General features: G+C 44.7%; 1 long non-coding RNA gene across 1 annotated transcript in view; it reads right to left on the bottom strand.

Annotated features, from left to right (window-relative positions):
• The window catches only part of LOC144824931 (uncharacterized), a 336,736-nt gene extending 313,947 nt beyond the window's left edge, over nt 1–22,789 (bottom strand). The window contains exon 1 of the long non-coding RNA XR_013609186.1: nt 22,634–22,789. This is a non-coding gene — a long non-coding RNA (uncharacterized LOC144824931). The remainder of the gene's footprint in view (nt 1–22,633) is intronic.
• Nucleotides 22,790–23,070: the final 281 nt, after the last annotated feature.

Genomic DNA, 23,070 nt, shown 5'->3' with positions numbered 1-23,070 from the left:
TTCATAATGCGAGACCTATTGCATTGCAAATGCTTGTTTGACTTTGCCCTTCCTTTGCAAAGTCCTGTCATCATTTTTTAACATTTAGAATTTAGAATTTTAGTTTTGAACAAATATGATTGCAATAAATAAATTGCATGCGAACATCTACTGCCTTTGCCAATGATTGTTTCAAATAGGTACTTTTATGAAATACAGTACTTGGATTGGATTGGCACGTTAGTGGCTCTCAGCCAACATGGAAAGCACCGAAAACATCCGTCAGAATCCTCGCTCTATAATCAGCATCAAATTTCGACATCTAATTTTAAATCCGAACTAGGCCTGTGGAACTATGGTCTCTTTTAAAACAATTTTTATTGTTATTCAATAATATAAAAAGACGAAAAACACACTGTTCTATAAACGTTACATCAGCGGTGGTCTTAATGGAACAATTTAACAATAGAATTATGGCATCTTGTTTAGAGCAATATAGTCAGCGGCTGGCACTCTCGCATTTTATGCTTTTCCTTGGTGTGGAGAGGGGTACCATTATATCCACTACCTGTTGCCAATGTTTATTACTACCGTTCCATTAATGTGTCATCTTCTAATCATGTACCTCAGCTGGTTTTATATAGATCGTGTATTTCGTTCCTATTTACTCCGATATTTTTGAATTTGTGTGGGCAACCTCTATTATTATAGACCTCACTCGCCGCCGCCGTAAACCATTCCATGTCCGTGGGCCAAGTATTATGGATTAGTGTGCCTTCCTACTCCAGTGCCCTGCAATATTTCGCCTAGCCGTTGCCAGACCCATGTCACATAATAGATTTTTTTGCATTTGGGAGGTGTTTTGGTTTTCCCTTTTTCCCAATAGCATGAGTTTGGCCCTAAGGGAGTGGACCCAATGGCCATTATGTGGGTCACCGAGTAGTGCACTCAGCGGCGCTCCTCTGTAATGGCAGAGGAGCATCGCCCCACTGATCAGAGCCAGCGGATGAAAAATAAAATGATAATAAAATAATTTTATTTTCTTTTTACTTTTTACTGACTGGCTGAGCCGATGGCAGTCTAGGGTGGGGCGGGGCCAGGCGATGGAAGGGAGGAGGAGTGGTGGGCACTGTAGGTGCGCATGTTGGTTTGGTGACATGCACTCTTACATTTCTCCAACACAGCTGTGGTGCCCTGCCGGGTAGAGACAATGCACAGGCTCCCTGTGCCTGCGTGAGCCTCAAACCAGCATGCTCTGACCAATCCTGGTGCTTTTCGCACGCTTGGTAAAAGCATTAGAACAGCATCAGAATTGCGTGGGGGAATCTGTGAGCCTGTGCTTTGTGGAAGAGGAGCACCGCGACACCCGGCAGGATCAGTGGCAAGTAAGTATTTTTTATTTATTATTATTGTCCCTCCCCCCACTTTATATTGGCAGCAGCCGCCACGGAGTGTACTCTGTGTAATATTTTAAATTTCACTAATGTTTGGTGACCAAAAGTCCTCCTTTTAATCCTCGCCCTCTAGCTGACCAAGCACTTTCACCCATTTGTCTTTTACATGCATTAGCACGCCTGGGCAGTTGTTCATCTGTGTTGTGTAGGCCATAGATAACTATAGTCTCTAAACAATATACCTTTTTTATTTCCATTAGCATTCAATCGGTAGGTGGCAACTTCCTTGAAGTGAAAACACGTTCTTAAAATAAGAAAATCTTAAATCTTCGGAGATAATCACAACTTTCTGGTTTCTAATGGCCAAAAAAACGAGGTAAGTAACTGTGCCATTATTTTGGGGACGACTTCCTTACACTCTTCCTTCATTTATGAGAAAATACCAAAAATACACCTCCAATTGAGCATCCAGACACTGCAAGAAACAAGGTGAGATCAACTACTGAAAGCATTTGTGAAATGAGTTGCAACAAAACATAACAGCATCAATTTAAGAGACTAAAGGTTGATGGAGAGTCCCAGGGCAGGACAGGCCTTTTGTTCGACTGGGCATTTCCCAGGAGGGCTGGAGCCCTTGGAGGCCGGCTTTAAAAGCCCTGGGACACTCCTGGTGCCTCTGTTGATTTCCAAAGCAATCAGAGAAGCAGAAGAGAGGAGATAGATAATGAATGGATGGCAAGAGAGTGATAGCATGCGAAGACAAAGGGAGTGGGGTCGTTGGAGCATTTTTGGCAGGGCTGCCTTTGGTTTCCCAGTCCAGACCTGGGCAGTACAAATCAGGGAACTGACACATCAGCAGAAGAAAGGCATTAAGCGTCTTTCCCAGCTGAGCTAGTATTGATCTGGCAGAACACTATGGGCCTTTTTTATGAAGGACTAGCGCCGCCGGTGCGTCACTTTTAACATGGGAAAAAGTGACGCACCGGTGGCGCAAGGCTTTCATAAATGAGGCCCTATACATTTAGTTCACAAAATGCGGGGATCCCGCCACCTCCCAGATCTTTTGGTTGAGGCAAATTCACAGTCCATGGAGGAACCAGTGAAATATGCAGATTTTTTCTCGTCATCTGCTGATGTTAGGACACTTTCAGCAATGCCTGCATTTTGTCTGCTTTCTGGTTTGAAAAACAACCTGCAGGCAGTGAAGTGACTTTCCTATTTCAGTTCCAGCTTTGCCTAAAACTAGGGGTGATTTAAGGAGGCCATCAGTTCTCCCTTTTTTTGAGCAGTATATTGGTTGGATGCTATCCAGAATCCTAACACCTACATGCCATTACAACAAAGGTACACAGTTTAGAGGCAGGTTTTTACCTTTGTTCAATCCCTGCATTCAATACATATGCCTGCACTATAAGAGTGTGTGATGTATTGATATGTATGAGCAATTACACAGTAGAAATTTAAGTAGCAGTTCCTAATTTATGTTTTTTATTTCAATTTTTATTTTATACCCCTACTCACACCAAAGTAGGATTTCAAAATGCTTTACAGGATGGGCACACAACATACATTGCCAATAAATCATACACATCTGTAAATCAATGTATAGGATGTGTTAAATAAGACAACGAGGATTACAAGGTATAGCACTCACATATCATCCTTACTGGTGGACAATATATGTTAAGAGCTCATGGTCAGGAGAAGCACAAAGTCAGGATTTAAAACGTAACACATTGTTTGGGGTTGTCTGTACTACCAAGACGATATTAATACCCAATTAAACCATTTTTACTAGCTTCATAATACTGACTAGTGAAGAAAAAACAAAGGGTTATAAGCCAATGCTTTGCTGTTTGAATGCAGCTCCTTGATGCTGTTTTATAGCTCACTGTGCTATAGTAGAAGGATTGCAATTTATGAACTGCAGATTACAAAAAGATCGCTGTGTAACAAAAACAGTAACCTATCTTACCTTTCCTATCTGCTTAAAATGAAATTCTGTGATCTGCATGTTACATGGTGTGCTTTGCCAGAGAAACGTTAACCCTCTATACTCCTTTATGAGTCAAAACTGTGACTAGACAAAACACAGATTTCTCCAGCAAGCATGTTATCATCAGAGTTATCTTACTAATATTATTATTATTATTATTCCATGAAGTTTGCTAGGCACTCAAACATCTCTGTAGTAGGTGTCTTAACCCAAAAGAAAGGTTTTACTGTAACCTATGCAATTCTTATCAATTTCTTTGGAGCAGAGTTTGTTTCAAATATAGATATAAGATGACTGTCAGACTTTGCTTTTCATGACTCTGCTCCTTGTGTCTTCATCCCTTTCTATTGTGCCACCTTGACGTTCAAATGATAGATTCCCAGAAAACCTTTTACCAGTTCCAGCACTACATACACCTACATCATATGCTTGCTTCTATCATATGTGCCAGAGATTGTTGTCTCATCTGTTACTGGCACTAAAAGGTGTGGATAAGCCCAGAGAGCGGCAAAGCATTCCTAATTCGTCTCTAATGGTGAGGTTCCACTAAGGAGGATGTGAGCTGGAAACAAAGTCTGAGGGCTCTATAGAAATACCTATTTCCTATGGAGACTGGCAGCACGAGCATATGCAACGTCAGTAGGTCTCGCCTTTTGGATACCATTGCAGACCTGTTGGATTTGTAAATGTTTTTTGCCGAAGCTTTTCAGCAGCTGCGTAAATAAATGTTTTTTGCCAATGCGGTGCAGCATTGGCAAATAAAATACGCGATGATGTGTATGTGCATATGCGTCCTGTGTAGGTAAGAGCAGTGGTGCCGGGAGGGGGGGATTTCGCTAGACATCGATGTGTGAACATTATTTATTTAATTTTCCCTCGTGGTCATCTGTCGAATCCCCCAACCTGGCCATACCTCTTTTGCCCGCACTGGCCGCTGCTACCGAGGCCCAGTCTCATGACGTATTTGCGTGCATGCGTCACAGTGCCTGTGGGCGAATAGGGCATAAGGTGCTGCTCCACCATATGTTTTTATTTAATGGTCCAATATTGGAGTGATAAATAAAGTAAAATTGTAAAAGGAGCAGCTGGCCAGCAAATTACAGCTGGTGGGCCACTCCAAGAAAAAACCATGGCAGGTGTGTTAGGGAGCAATGAAGAAGCGCATGGCAGAATAGTAAACTCGTGGTAAGCAACAGTGAGGGGAGAGACAGGGTAGCAACAGCAACTAAGGAACTTAATAAAGACGGGAAATTAAAGAAAAGGCTGGGCAATGATGGGGAGGTAATGGAAAAGCTGACTGGCAATATGGAGCACACAGGTGTGGGGAAAGTATTTAAGGGGGAAGCAACACACAAGAAAGATAACAAATGCGTTCTTGTGGAGTACTGAATAAAAAAAGAAAAGAGCAGTTCCCTGAATGTGAGCAGTGGAAATATACAATCCGTCCAATCAAAATGATGTTAAAGAAGCTCCAGGGCATGTTCCAGTGCAGGAACAAACGCAAGACAAGACAATTAATTAAGAAGCAAGCAAATGAGACTGACAAGAAGGCCAGACAATGGGGCGCTCTAATTCTACTGAAAGATGTGGTATTGTTCACAAGGGGAAACAACCTTTACAACACAACTTTTACAACGCACTACCATTACAACAAAACTTTTACAACACAACATCCATTACATCGCATGCCATTACAACGCAACCATTACAACGCACAACACTACAACGCATACCACTACAACGCATGTCATTACAACGCATACCATTACAATGCATAACATTACAATGCATAGTACCCTTACACTTTCCAACACTTACCCTACTGTTGCACCCGCTGGAGTTAGAACAGTCATTTCAACCCCTACACTATCCAACGCTTACCCTACTGTTGCACCCTCCTGGAGTTAGAATAGTCATTTTTACCCCTACACTATCCAATACTTACCATACATGCAATGTAATGTTATGCGTTGTAATGGTATGCGTTGTAAAGGTAGTATGCGTTGTAATGGAATGCGTTGTAAAGGTAGTTTTTAAAAATTCGTTGTAATGGCATGCGTTTTAATGGAATGCGTCGTAATGGATGTTGCGTTGTAAAAAATGCTTTGTAAAGGTATGCGTTGTAAAAGTATGCGTTGTAACGTCATACATCCGTTCACAAGAGGTCTTTCAACAAAGGACAGCTTACAATTAAAAAACGTATGCAAGCCGTGTCGGTCTTGGAGATGCCACAGAAGGTTAAAAATGGAGACAAGTGGACTTGTAGGAAGAGAGGGGGCTCGACAGTATTAGTGAAACACTGAAGGAAGATTTGAGAATGTTGACGGTGGTTTAGACAATGAAGATCGCGTTAGGAAAATAGTTTCTAGTTTGAGAAACAGAGCCTTCGTTCTGTTGAACACCTCATGTTTGATTCTTGCTGGTGTAGCACCTTGATGTGCATTGTCTCTATTCGAGTGCTTTTCAGGTTATCTTATTCCCACAGTGAGAATTGAAAGAAGAATAGAAATTGAATACATTGAGAGAACTAGCCTTTGGGGGAATCGGGAGCCGTCCTCGTCGTTTGATGCCTCTGAAATGCGGTATGTGGCTACCCCATCTTTCAAAAACGCAAGCGCGTGCCTGTCTGGAAGTCTCACGATTTCTCTAGAGGCTGTTTCGAGTCTGCAGCACACATGATAGACCAGCATTAGTTTAAGATAGGCTGCGGTTTTCACAGAAGCTTTTCTCACATGCTGCGTGCGCAGGAGGCGAGAGGGCTCCTGGAAGCGAAGCCCCCTCCCCCTCCTCGTGTTTCCAGTTACTGCGCACACGCTGGCCTGACAGAGAGACTCCTGCTTAGGGTGCCCTAATCTGAAGTCTCGAGCTATCATCAGGCGGACACGCCTTGTCAGTTCGCATTAGGACTTTTCTCCCCCTAAGATGATGAGCTCGGACAGCGATACCTGCTATTCACTTTGCCCTCAAAGGCAACCGAAAGTGACCCGTCCTTGTGACCTGCTCGGCTTGATGGCGTGTGTGTGTGTCAGCAGGCAGCAGACGTGACTCAAAATGTGTCTGCTTCTTTATTTACCTGTCTCTTCCTATCTGTCTGTCCATTCGTCTAACGGGCGCTGCCTGTCCATCTATCTATCGACCTCTTCCTATCTTTCAATCAGGTCTCTCTCGCTCTCTTTTTCTGTTGAGCTGCAAGGCTTTCACTGTTTATATTTGCCTCTGTATGTCTCTCGAACCCAGGGGCTTAATGCAAAATGATCAGGCCTCGGTGCACAATGGGGAGAAGGGCCCCTTAGCCTCCCATACCTCAAAGGAATGTATTAGTCTTGGTCTAAATGGGGCCCCTCTGCAGGGTTGAGGGACCCCTGAAGGGGTGTTTGCCCCCTTCACCTCAGGGGATGTTGGGGCCTGCATTACACCCCTGCTGGATCCATACCTAAGATTTGAGTATTCAGTACTTCCCCCCATTAGTTTATGTATGGTGAATGCCCAATGACTCCTAGAAACCCATCCTCCAAGAGGTTCATTTAGTCTACATCAGTGTTGGCAGGAGCCAGAGCAGATTGGCCTATGTAAAATTGAGAGTGGGCACTCACTCACAGACACACATGCACCCTCGCAAACACATTCAGATACTGAGGGGCAGATTGACGGATATTTGTCGCAACGCAGCAAGACAACTTGTCGCGCTACTCAAATTGAAACGGAGAGGGCAGGAATGTGCTGTATCTACTAAGATAGGTTGCATTGCTGCTCCCCCTCTGCGCTAGCACACTTGTGACGGCCCTTGTACATAGAAGAAGCGTTCCTGCATTACAGCCAGGTTTGTTTTTTGTGCAGGAAGGGGCATCTCCTATGATGTGTTCCTCTTTATTTGCATGCTACAGAATGCAGCACCCTTGAAAAGAGGAAAAAACAATGAGAAATAAAGTTATTTCTTCTTGTTGCGCCTCACCTTGGATGGCGTGCCATTTTGATACATTCCCAGGATTACAAGTGTTAATATATCTGTAAATGCGCCAAAAACCATGGGTGGATGCATGAGGACACCCATGCTCCACCCATGCAATGCGGTGCCAAGACAGAGTGATGCATTGCAGTGACTTATGCTGCCTTGATTCACTCTAGATTTCCTATACCAAGCAGAGTTGTCCAAGGTGGCTTTGCAAGGCATAATAAATCTCACTTAAGGTCTTCCGTTGACCTTGTGTTACCTTGCATCAAACAAGGGCATTGCAAGCCCTTGATATATCTGGCCCTGAGTGTGAGTGATGCTATGCTGAAAGTTTAGAAGCCAAAGTGTGCAGGCTCTATAAGGTACAGCATTCCCAAGCTTTTTCATTTGACCAAAACAGTTCCCATAGTTTAAAGTAACTGTTATTGACCAGTTAATGCCACCTTCAGTTGCCTCAGGCTGAGCGGGGAGTCAGGGTCTCCTGTACTGAGAAGGGAGAGGAAGGACTGACACAACAGCTAAATAGAGAAACACCTACAAAAGATACACATCTTCCCTCCAATGTGGCTGCTACCTGAAATAAATGATGGTTGGTTAATCAGTCAATCTTAAGCCATTCCTGGGCTGTAATTCTGTTACCAGTTCTGGTAAGTGCTCTTTAACCGCATGCGCGCTAGCGGTTTTCCCGCTGCGCGCTGCGTTTTTTCAAAAGCCGTGTTACATAACGAGCTCAGCTCGTCATGAGCGTACGAGCGTCGTAACTCATGACGAGCTGAGTTCGTCATGAGCGCGGAAGCGGTTAAATGGAAACCTATGATAACAATCTGCCCTAGGTACAGTTTGATTGCATATCACTAATAAAACGTTTGAAAGCACTGTAAGCACTTGCACATTGAGGGCCCAATTCACAAGTATAACCTTACATTTTTTTTAAGTTTACTCTTTTTCGGTATTCACAAACTATGATTGAATAGTAGCTTTTCAACTGCGAAGTCAGGATAGAGAACTTCACATATTAAAAGATAGGCCAGGCCTATCTTTTTATGTGTTGAGTTGTACGCCCCAACTGCGGAGTCTCCACAGTCATAAAGCATGACATACATATTCACAGTGCTTTCTGTTAGAGGTCCAGACATCATACTGCTATAAATACACATCACTATTCCCCAGTGCACCAACCAGGATTCAAATCAGAAGTTATTGCATTAATGAAGTGAGCATTCATTGCAGAATAATGCATTTCCAATAGATTTATTTGATTTGCATGTATTATTTATTTAGCTCATAAGCTTTATCTTTGATCTATCTCGATAGCCCTTTTCACTATCAGTCACCACCATACTTATCACTGCACAGAGTATCTCTGAGTGTTTCTGTCACGTGCATGGTTGTGTCATATGTGCGATTGTATGGCAGTGTCTTGCAAACACTAACTCATTTTTGGGCATGTCAGTGAGTGGTGTCAGTATGTGCGAATGTATGTCTTGGGACAACATGAAAACCTTTAATCTGGACTTTCTTGGGCAAAATCAAAATAGGTGTGCATAGCAAGGCACAATGGAAAAAGTAATATGAGCATGCTGTTGATTTATTGAAACTGGTTATGTGGGCATATTTGGCATTATGAAAACGACTTATGTGCGTATACTTTGGTAATATGAAAACTGGTTATGTGTGCCTAAGTGATAGTATGAAAACTGGTTGTATATACAATCTATGGCATTGTGAAAACTGGTTATGTGTGCATACTGTGTCGATTGTGAAATACGGTTTTGTGGACAAACTGTGGCGTTTTGAAAACTGGTAATATGGACTCTCCTGGGCAAAATGAAAATAGGTGAACATTAAAGGGCACAATGGAAAAAAAAGTAACATGGGCAGACTTCGCATTTACTAAAGCTGGTCCTGTGTGCACATTATGAAAACTGGCTATCTGTGAACATTGTAGTATTATGAAAACTGTTTATGTGCACAACCTGTGGCATTGTGAAAACTGTTAATGTGTGCATTCTGTGGTATTATGAAAACTGGTCACGTGTACAAACTTTGGCATTATGAAAACTAACTGGATGTACAAATTATTGTGTTATGAAAACTGCCTTTTAAACGTGTATATCAGGGAGCATGTCGGAGTCAAACATGTCAGCAACTTGAACACACTCCAGCAAATCTTCAAATGTGTCATGCAAGGTTGCAACCTGTCTGAATAAACGGATCTTGGGCCCTAAATAGAGTACAAAGTACAACTCGGCTTGGGGTTATGAGGAGATTTCAGCTTCGTATAAATGATCTTCGTTGGTGTGCAGTAGTTAGACTGCAAGGGCTGGTCATTGGACCTCTCATTGTATTCGACTGCAGAGGAGGTGGCCAGGAGCCAGAATAAAGTGTTAGCGGGTTCTCAGACCCACATGTCTAATACGTCAGATGCATAATGTTACTATTATGGCAGAAGATGTGCCTGTGGTTTCAGTGTGATGAAGGAAGAAACAATGCTGGCAGTGGTAGTGGCTGAAGATGGTTGCCATTACATTGGAGCACACTAGCAATACATTAATTACCATAGAATTAATGATCCTGTCTGGAGAAAGTGGACCCCACACGCTGTAAGCTTAAATGCTGATCCTGATAGCAACGTATGCCCATATTCAATAGAGTGGGAAGCCAAGGACAAGTACAGGGCATTGCAACATAGATAAGTTGTATGCTGCACTTTTCCATATAGTGCTCTCTGCTAAATTAGGTTACTTATTGCTTTTCAATAAGAAGAGGGGTGGGAGTGGGACCTATAGTTGACTGCATGTTGGCTTCCAGTCCTGAATATTCATCACGGAATCATGTCAATTTCAAAGTAATTTCCCAGAAGTGTGGCTCAGTGGTTAGAGGCGGCAGACCCGGAAGCTGAGATCGGCCGTGGACCAGGGTTCAATTCCCCGCCTCGGCGGGTCTCGGGCTCTAAAATTCCACGGACTTGATAATTCTCGCTCCGGTGCCTACTCGACTCACGGGGTCACACTCTGCGACTCTGGGCAATAGCTTGCTTAAGCTCCACTACGGCCCCTCGCGGCGGGATGCCTGGCTTTCACCTTGTGGATACCCTGCCGGAGTATCTCACAGGGGAATACCAGGACGGGTTCCCTAAGCAAGCGCTTAGATGCCGTGTCGGTGATTTGCGCTATATAAATACATGTACGTTTACATTTGGGCTCTTTCATGACATGTGCAGCTAGTTTATATTTCGGGGAAGGGAAGCAAAGAAAGGGATTTTTGCATTCTTTTTGATCGTGGGTTGTAATGTTCCAGGCAGATTTTGCATCTTGAGGACATCACCCAGGCTGCTGGGTGATGAATTTACTTGGATGTCTCCAACCTTGACAACTTGCAAGGCCAGTGAAAATTTCTGTCCAAAGATGTGGGCTAGCAGTTTGTGTTGGGCTGTCCCATTTGAGGCATGTCTGGAAAAAGCTGAACAAGAGACAACAAAATATGCACAGAGCCAAAGCGGTCCAGATAGATTCATGCATATCATCAATTGTTTTTTTGCAGTGCACACCAGAGCTGATAAAGCCAGTAATAGGTCTGAAGATGCTATAAAACTGGTGTGCACACAGTTTTCATGAGATATGTGTGCACTTTGTCTGTGGGCGAGTCTTTTTTCAGAGAGCGTAAGTTTAATGACGATGCAGTATTCCAAACAAACATTGTTGTGTTTCTTCCTAGGGTGACTACATGGTCAGTCTGTTAATATGAAAGGAAAGCATGATGTGCTCTATATAAATACTCTTGACTAAACCATTGCTTTGGGACATGGAGCAGAGGTCATTTTTTTTCAAATGGGGCTCCCAGGGTGGCTTAGGGATATCGATAGGTCCAAACGATCATTGCTGGCACCTAATACCCCGAGATTTACGGTATCTAACTGTGAGAGATGGCTAAAATGGCCCAAAATCGCCCTGTCCAGCGAGAAACTTTCTACTATAGGGGTCCTGCTGGTCGAGGCCCAGAGCAAACTGACCCTATTGCCTACTGCACCAAAGGAGGCTACGCAGGTCTTTTGTGCCCTAATTGGTGCACTGGGCAAACTCTTTGTTTTACCCAGCGGCGCCCGGAGTACGTCCAACAGGATAGATCCCTGGACAAAACAGGGCTGGTATACAACTAAATGCAGGCACAAGAAAACGGCCCTGATAGAGGCAGTCAAATCTAAGTCCCCAATTGCAGTCAGATTAGCCAGGAAAGACTATTCCCTGACCATAAAGGCGGCTAAAAATGAATGGGAGGCGAAGTTTTGGGAAGATCTTTTGACCGCAAGCAAGGGAAAGGACGCAAGGAGCTTTTGGAGTCTGATCAAGAATAAGAGTAGGCCAGATGGGTCGCTTGTTACTTGCAACATCCCCGCCCAGCTCTGGTATACTCACTTTGAGGCTCTTTACTCCCACCCTGTAGGGGCTCTTAATGATTCCGTTTTCCCTTGTGAACGATCTAATGGTCAGTGATATGGATGACTTCACTGAGAGGGAGGTTGAAGCAGTAATCAAGTCTGTGGTCCCACTAAAAGCTGCGGGGCCTGACGGGACCCCCGGCGATCTGCTCCGTGCCAATCCCAAGGTATGGGGCAAACTGGTTGCCACTTTACTAAACGCAATTATGAGGGGTGCATCAGTACCTGATTCCTGGAAGGGGGCGGTGGTTGTCCCGATCTACAAAAAGGGATGTCGGGACAGCCCCGCCAACTACAGGCCAATCAGCCTGATTGACTCCTCTCAAAAGGTGGCAGGGAAGGCAATTTTGGGGAGGATCCTCCAATGGGCTGAGGAGCACAAGATATTGTCAGACTTCCAGGCGGGCTTTCGCACAGGCACGGGGACGATAGAACAAGCTTTTAGGCTGACCCTCCTGTACTGGAAGGTGGTGGTGCTGGGCAAGGACAGTCTTTTTCTGGCCTTTATTGACCTGAAGACTGCCTTTGACCTAGTACCAAGGGAGGAGCTTTGGAGGGTCCTGCAGGGGCTGGGACTACCCGCTTACATCCTGTCGCTTCTCGTCAAACTCCATTCAGATAACTATGCACAGGTGCGATGGGGCAAGGACGGGGAGAAAACCAACAGAATCCCAGTGCAAAGGGGTGTCCGACAGGGTTGTGTGCTGGCCCCCACACTATCTCATTCTATGTGAATGGTGTGGTTGAATATCTGCTCAAGGAACCTGCAGACGCCCCGTCCCTGGCGGGCACCCGGATACCAACCCTGCTCTTTGCCGACGACACCTTGCTCATTGCCAAAACACCGCAGGGTCTCCAGAAGCTCCTCAATCGTTTCCAGGAGTTCTGCTCCCTCAGGGGCCTTATAATTAACGTGGACAAGACTAAATTTCTATCCATGAACCCTCCAAAAAACCCTGGGCCACCCCCGCTTTTAAACTCTGTCGCGCTAGAAAGGGTCCTCGAGTTCGACTACTTGGGGATTCGCCTTAGTAACTCTATGAGTTGGACCCCTCACATTAATAAGATGTTACTTAATCACAAAAGGGTGACTGGCGCCATACTCAGGGAACATCGTTCTTCCTCTAAACATTGTATCTCCCCAGCAATAGACATTTACAAAGCCAGAGGGGTTCCATCGGCTCTGTATGGGGCGGAGCTGTGGGGCTCTACAAACCTGGAGGCACTGGGCAAAGCAGAAAATAAATTTTTGAAAGATCTTTTGATACTTCCAACAAGCACACCTACTGTCCCCGTCCTTCTCGATACGGGCTGTAAATCGATTATGGACCAGGCGCGACTGCGGCCTCTGCTTTTGTGGGCCCGTTTATGGAGGGTCCCGGAGCTAGCCTCCTACGCAGCTGGCCTCTCTGAAGTAATTGCAATGGAAGGATGGCATCGAATAAAATGGTTAAGAGACATTGAGAACCTGCTGGTGGAGTTGGGCTTGGAAGATTGCTGGGCCACCCGCTCTGCCCCTCCAAAAGCCACCCTGACAAAGATATTTCGGGACTGGGTAACCAACAAACTCATTTGCAATCCCCGCCACTGCAACTCAACTGCTGCATTTCTACGAATTAAAGATGTAGTAGCACTTGAGCCTTACCTGGACTTAATTTCCATTCCCCTGGATAGGGCCCTCTATTTCAAACTTAGAGTGGGCACCTTACCTCTGGCTGACTTGGTGTCCAGGTGGAGATCCCCAACATCTCAGCCCTCATCTTCCTGTGCGGTGTGTCTGACAAGGGTTGAGACAGTGGCACACTTCCTTTTTGAATGTCCTGACTATCGTGCTCCAAGGAAGCGCTGGCTAGCACCTCTATGCAGGCTCCTTGGCACTAGACAACATTTGGTGGCCCTCCGCATTTTATTAACTGATACTTCCCCTTTTATTGTCTGCGCCGTCTCCAAATTCCTAAAATGGGCTTGGATGATTCGAGCAAAAAGGCTTTCCATTTCAATTTAATCCTATTTTAATTATTTATTGTATTTTTATCTGACTGTTTTATGAATTATAACTGCATGTCATTTTTTTATCCTTGAAATTGTATTTTGTAATGTATTGCTTTTAAGATATTCACGTATCGAAATAAAGCCTTTCAATTCGATTCGATATTTCGGGGAAGGGAAGCAAAGAAAGGGATTTTTGCATTCTTTTTGATCGTGGGTTGTAATGTTCCAGGCAGATTTTGCATCTTGAGGACATCACCCAGGCTGCTGGGTGATGAATTTACTTGGATGTCTCCAACCTTGACAACTTGCAAGGCCAGTGAAAATTTCTGTCCAAAGATGTGGGCTAGCAGTTTGTGTTGGGCTGTCCCATTTGAGGCATGTCTGGAAAAAGCTGAACAAGAGACAACAAAATATGCACAGAGCCAAAGCGGTCCAGATAGATTCATGCACATCATCAATTGTTTTTTTGCAGTGCACACCAGAGCTGATACAGCCAGAAATAGGTCTGAAGATGCTATAAAACTGGTGTGCACACAGTTTTCATGAGATATGTGTGCACTTTGTCTGTGGGCGAGTCTTTTTTCAGAGAGCGTAAGTTTAATGACGATGCAGTATTCCAAACAAACATTGTTGTGTTTCTTCCTAGGGTGACTGCATGGTCAGTCTGTTAATATGAAAGGAAAGCATGATGTGCTCTGTATAAATACTCTTGACTAAACCATTGCTTTGGGACATGGAGCAGAGGTCATTTTTTTTCAAATGGGGCTACCAGGCAGCTGTATAAAATGATATATTTGTTTGTATCACTTTCTGGGTAGAATGATTTCACTTTTTTCAGTAGACTGACCTGGACCCAGGCCATCTTGGCTTTCATGGAGTTCTGCTCATTGAGAAAGAGGTCAGTATCCAGGGTGAATTCAGGTCACTTGGTATTCAGTGAACGATGTGTTCTAATTTGCCTAGGATGAGCCAAGTGTGGACTAATTGTTGCCTATTATTCTTGACAAATAGTAGGAATTATGTCTTGGTGGATTTGAGCTTCGGCTAGGTGCTGGACATTCAGGTCTGAACTTTGTGCAGGCAGTATTTAAGGTGTTCTATGGACAGCTTATTCAATAGTGTTGGTACACTACCTGGCTTTGGCTGATGAAATGAAATGTTTGCATGTTGCGTGGCGGGCGCTCATTAGGTTGTAGTCACCGATTTTTTTGTTTTTGGCCCATTTTCTTTCTTGTCTGCAGCTGGAGTTTGGTTTGCACTAGAGTGTTTTAGTTAGCTGCATGGGTTTTCACACATGGTTTTTGTCAAATCTGCTGATGTCATTTAGAAGGGAATTGACACTGTATATGGAGGTAGCAGGGTGACAGATGAGTTTCAGCTTTAGGTTATCGACGGTGAAGCCTTTTAAGGATCTGAAACTTTGTTGATTTCTTTTGGGTTGTCTTCGGGTGAATTTTGTTATTGAAGCAGAGTGAGGACTGTTGTACATAATCCGGGCTTTGTGCTGGTGTTGTTTCATGGACATAAAACGATGGGCTGGAATGCCCTGAGGGATGGCCAGTGGCAGAGATTATTTCAAGCTTTCCTCAAATCACATTTTGTTTTTCTGAGTGCATTGCCTGGCCACCAACATCTCCATTTTATGGTTCAAGACTGAGGCATTGATTTAGCCCTTGGCAATGCTTACTCTCTCCTTCACTGTAACAGCAGCAGACCTTACATCCACCACCCGAACGGACAAAAGACTGCTGTATTTTGAGAACACTGGGGACCCTGCTGTGATCTCCCTGCAATTTACAGAAGTCACCACCATGGAGGCTCCTGTGAAGGCACTGAAAGTTTGTTGTGCAGCCACTATCTTTTAGGCGGCTGCAAACCAAACTTTCTTTGTTTTCAAAAACTAACTCCAAAAGTGGTTGTTTGCTCTAATGGGCCACACATCCTGCAAATTATTGCCCAGGGAGTGGTGGTAATCATTTGTTTGCTATTTTCTGACCTCTAGGTTTTATCTGACGGTGAGAGACGGAAACAAGCATTAGCAATGCCAAAAGGTCTTGCCTATGCAAGACCTATTGGCGTTGTCAATTTTTTTTTTTTAAGATGGCTCAAAGTAAACAAAATACAAAAAACAAAATACAAAGTTCTATGATGCAGTCAGCTTAGACCGCCCCATTGCACTTTGTTTTTATTTACTTTAAGCCATGTTGCATGCGGTATGCCTGAAAACAGCATGGTGGTGGGGGTTGGGGTGGCGATCAGCAAGAGAAAGAGGGTAGGAAATAAAAATGTGCAGCAGGAGCTGGTGAGGGAGGAGGCGGGTGTGAGGGGCAGTATTGTGGACAACAGACTCCTTCCCTTTCCAGTTTGTTTAATGGAACTGATTTTATAGGCGTCTAAAATATTTAATAATATATATATATATATATATATATCCATTTGGAAGTGAGCACTAGTCATTGTGATCTAAGCATGGGGGACGTGTATATCTGCACCATCTCGAGAAGAACAGAACCTCAGAAATGTTGTTGAGAAAATGTGTTAATTTTAAACTTAACAGATACTTCCGGTGCCATTTCGTACAGTATTGAATAAATCACAGGCATCCTGTTAGACAAAGCCATGCTAGAGGGGTCACATTTCTGACTGTAGCAGGCAGGAAGGAGGGAGTGATATCAAAGTGAACTCAAAACAACCATTTGCATCTCATCTTTACTCCATAATTATGTATACACCACAGAAATCTCCTTACAGGGAGCTTTGCCGCAGAATAAATACAAAGGCTGGAACCGTGTGGATGAAAATACCACCGTCATATAGGGTGTTATCCTAATATTATGTGACGTCAATGTAATTTCGTATGCACTTATTTGTCTGGCAATACTGGGGTGGTTGACACCACAGTCATTATATTCTTGTATTCATATTCGAGCAAATACCGTGTAGCTAGCATTTATGTTTGCTGGGTGGAATCTCTCTGAGTGTACATAGGCATGTCTCTGTAAGATGGGGTCCCTATCACAATACCTGCAGGCAGATAGATGTCTACTCTTCGGGGGAGGGGCGAGCTTTAGGGCAGTGCACTGGGCGCCGATCTGGGGAGGGGAATGACCTCAGGGGGCCGCGCTGTGTTTAGTAATAACTTATGATTTAATAACACCTGTGGCAGAGTTCCTTGTGTGTCCAGCTTTCAGGCAGCATTACAAATGTCAAGATAACTCTTGTGGTTAATGTTCCTGCTAGAGAGAGAGATCAGAGTTTTGTCTAGTGGCAGTTTTCTCTTGCCATGAAGTACCACAGAGGGTTAAAATGCCTGCTGCAAAGAACTCCTTCTGTGCAGATCACAGATCTGTTTTGTTACAGAGATCCTTTTGTTACCACAGTTCATAATATACAAACCTAATATAGAACAGTGACTGTTACTAACTGTAATCAAAGAGCTGCATGCAAATTGCATAATATAGGTTAGGACGTTGTGTTTTTTTCCCAGTCTTTCATTACCTATTTATTTATTTATAAAGTTTTATATAGCGCGAACTTGCTCAGGTCTCAACGTTAGGGAAAAACCATTTTGAATAGACACATAGGCTACAGTAACAGAGTCAAGTAGTGGAAGAGCATGTCCCCACTAGAGGATAGAGGTAAAGAAGGAGGTGGAGGAGTGGGAGTACAAACAAACCAGAGAAGGAGCTGGTGCTGCCAATAAGGCCAATGGGGGATGTGATCAAGGTCTGGTTGGAGTCTGGTGGTAGGGAAAACGGTGGCAGCCATCTTAGGGTCAGGCAAGGGATTGCTATTGCAGCATCCGAGATCAAAACTGCTTCCCTTGTTTCTCCAGCCGGCTTAACTGCTCTGTGTCCTTCATGCTCCAGTGCATCATGCTGATGATTTAAGTAGTCAGTCCCAAAACCTCATCTGGGCAGCAAGCCCTGGAGCTCTGATCTTTCGCGTAGCGCCCTCACACTGTTGCTGAAAAGTGTTTGTTTGGGTAGCTATACATTCGTATCAGTAAAGTCAGCCTTTGCAGGTGTTTTAAAACAAATTAAATGCATGTGAGAAAGTGTCTACAATGGAGAGACAAGATGCACTTTTGGCCGGTGGTCATGAGGGCATCCGAGGAAGAGGTCAAAATGATTGTCGCACTGGGCGCCAACAACGCTAAAGCCGGCCCTTGATCGGGAGTAAAGTAAACCTAATTTATTAATGATGTACATTTTCCAATCCCTGGGCGCAAGCACACGAGGCTCAACAATTGAACTGCAAACATGCTGTAGATAAAATGCTTCCTTGCAAAGCTCTATGGCCACTGGAGAGTCTTTGTGAATCCCACATTCACGGTACTGCAGCCATCTTTGTGTGAAGGCCGTCAAGCTTTTTCTAACCAGCACGGCAAGATTAGAGAGTTGGCCCATCAAGACGAAACATATCAGGGTTGGTCACTATGAACGGGAACGACATAAAGAAAACCGCATTAAATACATAAGAAAATGAATCTGTGTTAGTCTTTCTATGTTTGCAATAATGTTGCGTATTTAAAGACAGAAACATTCACTTTAACTGTGGCTGCTTTCCCTGGTTTTCATAAAAAATGTATACTAACATTCTAATGCTAAAAGCTTGCCACAGGAGTTTGCGAATTGATCTCGCTACACTTTTCAGGTTAATTTTAAACTTTTGAGGGCATTGCACCTTGCAAACAATAAACACATATTCATCTATCTCATTTTTGAGGACATTATTAAAATAATGCAGGGGCATATTTACAAGTCCCTAACACCACAGGAATGTCACTATTAGTGACATTCCTGTGGGGATATATACTTCGCCTTATTTACAAGGCAGTGTTAAGCCACCTATCGTGGCTTAAGTCTTCTTTGTAAATAAGGCACACTTTCACGTTATACTTAGCGTGAAAGGGGTGGGCAATGGTTGTTGCGGTGAGCATTCCACCACAGCACCCATTGATTTTGACGCTGCCCCATATTTTCAAGGGCCGCATAAATTTGGGGCAGCGCCAAAATTAAGACCAGGGACAACCTGGTCTTAAACATGCGCAAACGAGGAGAAATGTTTCATCTTTCCTCGTTTTTGCAGTTTCTATGTGTGCTGCATTGTACAGCACACATAGAAACAGCTAAAGGCCATTGATTGTTTATTTTCAGGAAGGTGTCCATCCCTGCACATTAACAACCAATTAAAAAAAATTATGTTTTGCAACTTCTTTGTGTGCTGCGTTAAGCAGCACACATAGTAGTTTCAAACTGTCATTTCAGATTGTTTATTTGCAGGAAGGGACACCTTCCGGCACATAAACAATCTTCCACTACAACGCAGGCCCCCTTGCACTATGGTGCAAGAGTGTCTGCATTGGGGCTAGGCAGCTAAAATGAATGCCTGTGCGGGGGGAAACGCAGGGCTGAACTGTATCCTGCATTTTGGAAGAGGCAGACTGCTGCATTAAGCCAAGGTGGTTAACGCTGCGCTCCGCCACATCCTAGTCATTATGCCCCGCAGTCTGATGCTACAGTGGCCTATTTTAGAACCGAATGTGCAATTAGCCAAAGGCACTGTTTAAAGGGCCGGGTTTCCCTTTAAGTGGCAGTCTGCAGACCTCATGAGGGTGCAAATCTGGTTACATGTTGGTTCTCTTATGGTGAAATATGGGGAGCGGGAGGGTTAAGGGTAGTTGCTGCTGGCTGCTGTGCTGATGGGCTCTTCAGCTTCGAGGAGCAAAGCTCCCTGTGACGGTGTACAGTCTTTTGCAACTTAGATGTCAGAGCATTTATTAACCGTTCCCATGATTTAAGTGTGCCTGGAACACATCTATAACACCACTACTTTAAAATAATTGACATTTCAGACCACTGCTAACATTCCTTATGGAAAAGGCATTGAGGGAGAGAGAAAGGTGAACAGTCAGTAATTCGCAGCCCTTCTGAAGGCAGCTTCCACAGCAAAGGAAGAGGAAACCTTACACAGCAAAGTAAGAGGAAACTTGGGATTCACACACCACAGACTGTGTGCACAACATCCGGCCATATTTAAATACTGGGGTTGATATGTAGGGCGCAAATATGACCAACGTTGGGGGTGGGTCAAAGGTTAATACCAAGGAGAGCGGGAGGAGGGTGGACTGAAGGAGAGGGGCTGCAGAGGCATGCACTTTAAGAGTACATGGCGAAAAGTAAAAAAAAAAAAAAAAAGAGTCCCTGCAGGAGGAGCCTGAGGGACAGTGGAAGGACACTGGCCACAGGAAGCAGTACTTAGTCCACAATCCATGGCAGGGACAGAAGACTGAAGCCCAGGCAGAAGCCAGAGGCGAGGAGGAGGTGCTGACCAATAGGAAGCAAGGAAACAAGAGGGATGCAGGATCCAACCAATGGTAAGTACAGTTAAGTAATGGGCAGACTGTAAGCCCCTTTTCAAATGTTGTTGACTATACAAGAGCTTTCATAAGTGCTGTGCAAAAGGACATCAATCTGTCTGATTTAAATATGGCAGGAGCAGGTGAGGCCCGTGCAGGTAAGAGCGGTGGGGCAGGGGGCGTGGTGATGCGGCAAGCGCAAGGTAAGTGGTTTCCGTTTTTTTTTAATTAAGTTTACCTCTTCGTCTGTCGACTTCACCTCCCCCCACCCGTCCCACTGCTCTCACCTGCATGGGCCGTGTCTGGGCAAGAGGTCTTATGCCCTTACTCCGACCAGCCCCTACTCTGTCATGCCATCTTGGTAAATTTTCTGGCGGGAAGCCAGAAGGGGCACTGCCATTGGAAATCTGATGGTCAGTCTAACTTAAAACAGAGCAGCAAGACTGAGCGTTTGCAAGTTAGGTTACTCCGTCACATTTGTGACGGCGTACCCTGCCCCCAAACCCTAAATCAGTAACGAAATCAGTGGGATTTGGTGTAGTTCCCGGTTTCAGGCCTAAGTGATAGGCCTGGATGAAGGGCAATCTATTAAACCAGATATCACTGGGGTCTTGGAAAAGTCCATGGCCATGCCTTTTGTCCGTCCCCTGTGTCAAGAAGCTGTTGGCTCTTTGACATTAAAATCTCTGCTAGCAGGAACTTTGCTGGGAATAGGATGCAGAGAGGATATGAGTCTTTTTCTTCTACATGCGCAGGTTTGCATCCTGAGTTTGCTCCATAGATGTCCAGAAAATATGATCAGTATGACTGTCTCAGTGCAGTTGATGAATTAATCTTGCTTGAACAATAGTGATCTTCCCCTGCACATAAGTCCACTACAGCCACAATTTTACAAAAGACGAAAATGCCTTGTCCTAAGTTCCAAGGTGTCGACTACTGAGTTTGGTAGAATAAAACCAGAAACCTTTGTCTCCCTTATAACGCAGCAGCAAGTCATCTCGAGATCCCTTAGTCACTAAGGCAGGTAAATAAGTGAAGCCCCACTTACTATTGCCTCCGAGAGTGCAGAACATGATGTGCACCATTAAAAGGAGGCACAATAGTTCGGATTATTGCTGTATTTTACACTTCAAACAGCAGCCAGCGGGCCTATTTTCTTCCCTGCACTACTGCCCATGACACACTGGCTACGTCACAACAGCAACCCTGACTCACACAGTTGGTTGAAGTGGTTTCCCTGCACATGTAACGGCATGACCTGGCCCTGTCATTGACGTCATATCCGATGGCTGTGCATTGACGTCATATTCGTTGACTGGCATGAAAGAAGCCTGCTGTCGTGCGTACGTCCATCGCCAACACATTGCTTTGAAAGTTCCGTCCGTCATGTGCCATTTTGAGCCAAGGCGGTCTGAAAGTGCCCACCCGCGATGCCAGTAACTCCCCCCCTCCACACACACACTCTCTTCCTAAAATTCAACAAGTAATTATCATATCAGTTTCCGAACAAGTGAGAGACAGACAGATCTCCCCAGTGTGGGAAGAAATGTGTGGCGCATCCGCCCACGCGCTCACTCCTCCTCAATCCTCGTCTCTCAGTGCTTTGAACATTAAAGAGAGGGGTAGCGTTCTCTGGTGCTCCACTGCAATAGAAATTCAAATAGCTGTATATTATTAGCATGAATTTTATTATTTTGAGCAGACTCGCACATTTGAAAAGGTTTCCTCCAGACTGAGTGCGCTGAATAGGAAAGCAGCAAGCGTGCCGGGAGAGTAGAAGAGACAGTGGTTTTATGCAGAGCCTCTGATCCAGGCTGCATCCCAGAGAGCGGGGGGGTTACAGTACATCTGAAGCGCACAGCACGGCTGGGAAGATCTAAAAACGCTCTTTCAGCTGAACTGCTTCTGAAGGCACGTGAGGGGGGTTGGGAGAAGGGGGTAGGGGGGCAGAAGATGTTGAGTGGCAAGAGTTTAGAAATAAAACCCCCCATGGAACAGCCAATGCCTTAAAGTGAGGTAAACTTCAATGGCTTACCAGTATTCGGCTACATAGTCTATATGCATGGCTTTATCACAAAGTAATGAAGCCATGTTTCCCATTAAAAGACTCCAGGGTCTAGAAAGAAATGGTGCGAAATGTGCATAATCTATTTTTGCCAGTAACTCTAAATTTTAGAAAAAATAGGTAAAATAACGCATAATTACGCAAAATACAAAACCTGAATTTGGTGCTGTAGTTTAGGGTGAAATGCCTCCTTGTGTGGGACATGAGGACGATGTTCACCCCCCCAAAAAAAAACCTCGAGAAACAGAAGTCCAGTAAAAATCAGCCACTCGCGTTTTGATCATTGGCGCTGTTTCTTTGTGCTTGCACTAGTTTTTGTAGCGAAAAGTGAGAATTAGGCAACATTGCATAATAGCGTAATTTTGTGCAATAAGCATATCGCCAAAATATGGAAATTATGCTCGCATAACAGAAATTTCTTCCAGGCCTAATCATTTTCTTGTGTGTGAATCATACCGTTGATCCTGCAGCACTTTGTTGTTGGGTGATCCCGGTTGAGTCAGTGTGGGATCCATTGAGGTGAGCTGCCTCTAAGGGCACCGGTCAAAGACCACTGCCCTGAGAAAGGTGGGCTGGCATCGGCCCCGCCTCAAGTATGGCGGGTGCACCGGCCCCCACCCGCTCTCTGTGGTGGGGCGCGCCCCATCGTGTCACGATGACGGGGCGGGCGTGCCTTATTGCGGATTGGACCCCGGGCTCCTCAGTGACCCGGAAGTGATGGCCAAGGCGGTTAGAACAGGCCTGGCTAGTGAGGGGTTAAAATGCCGGGGAGCGTGGGAGATTGCCTCTTTGACCCCGCGTTCCACGGTCTGCCCCCCCCCAGCCTCTAGGAGGCTGTAATTCTTTTCTTTTTTCTTTTACTGCAGGAATCAGTGTGGTGTTCGCTTCAGGAG

This window comes from Lissotriton helveticus, chromosome 3_1 (genome assembly GCF_964261635.1).
Source record: "Lissotriton helveticus chromosome 3_1, aLisHel1.1, whole genome shotgun sequence".
Classification (NCBI taxonomy): Eukaryota; Metazoa; Chordata; class Amphibia; order Caudata; family Salamandridae; genus Lissotriton; species Lissotriton helveticus.
Note: the sequence above shows the minus strand (reverse complement) of the source record. Positions and strands in the feature narration are given on the sequence as shown.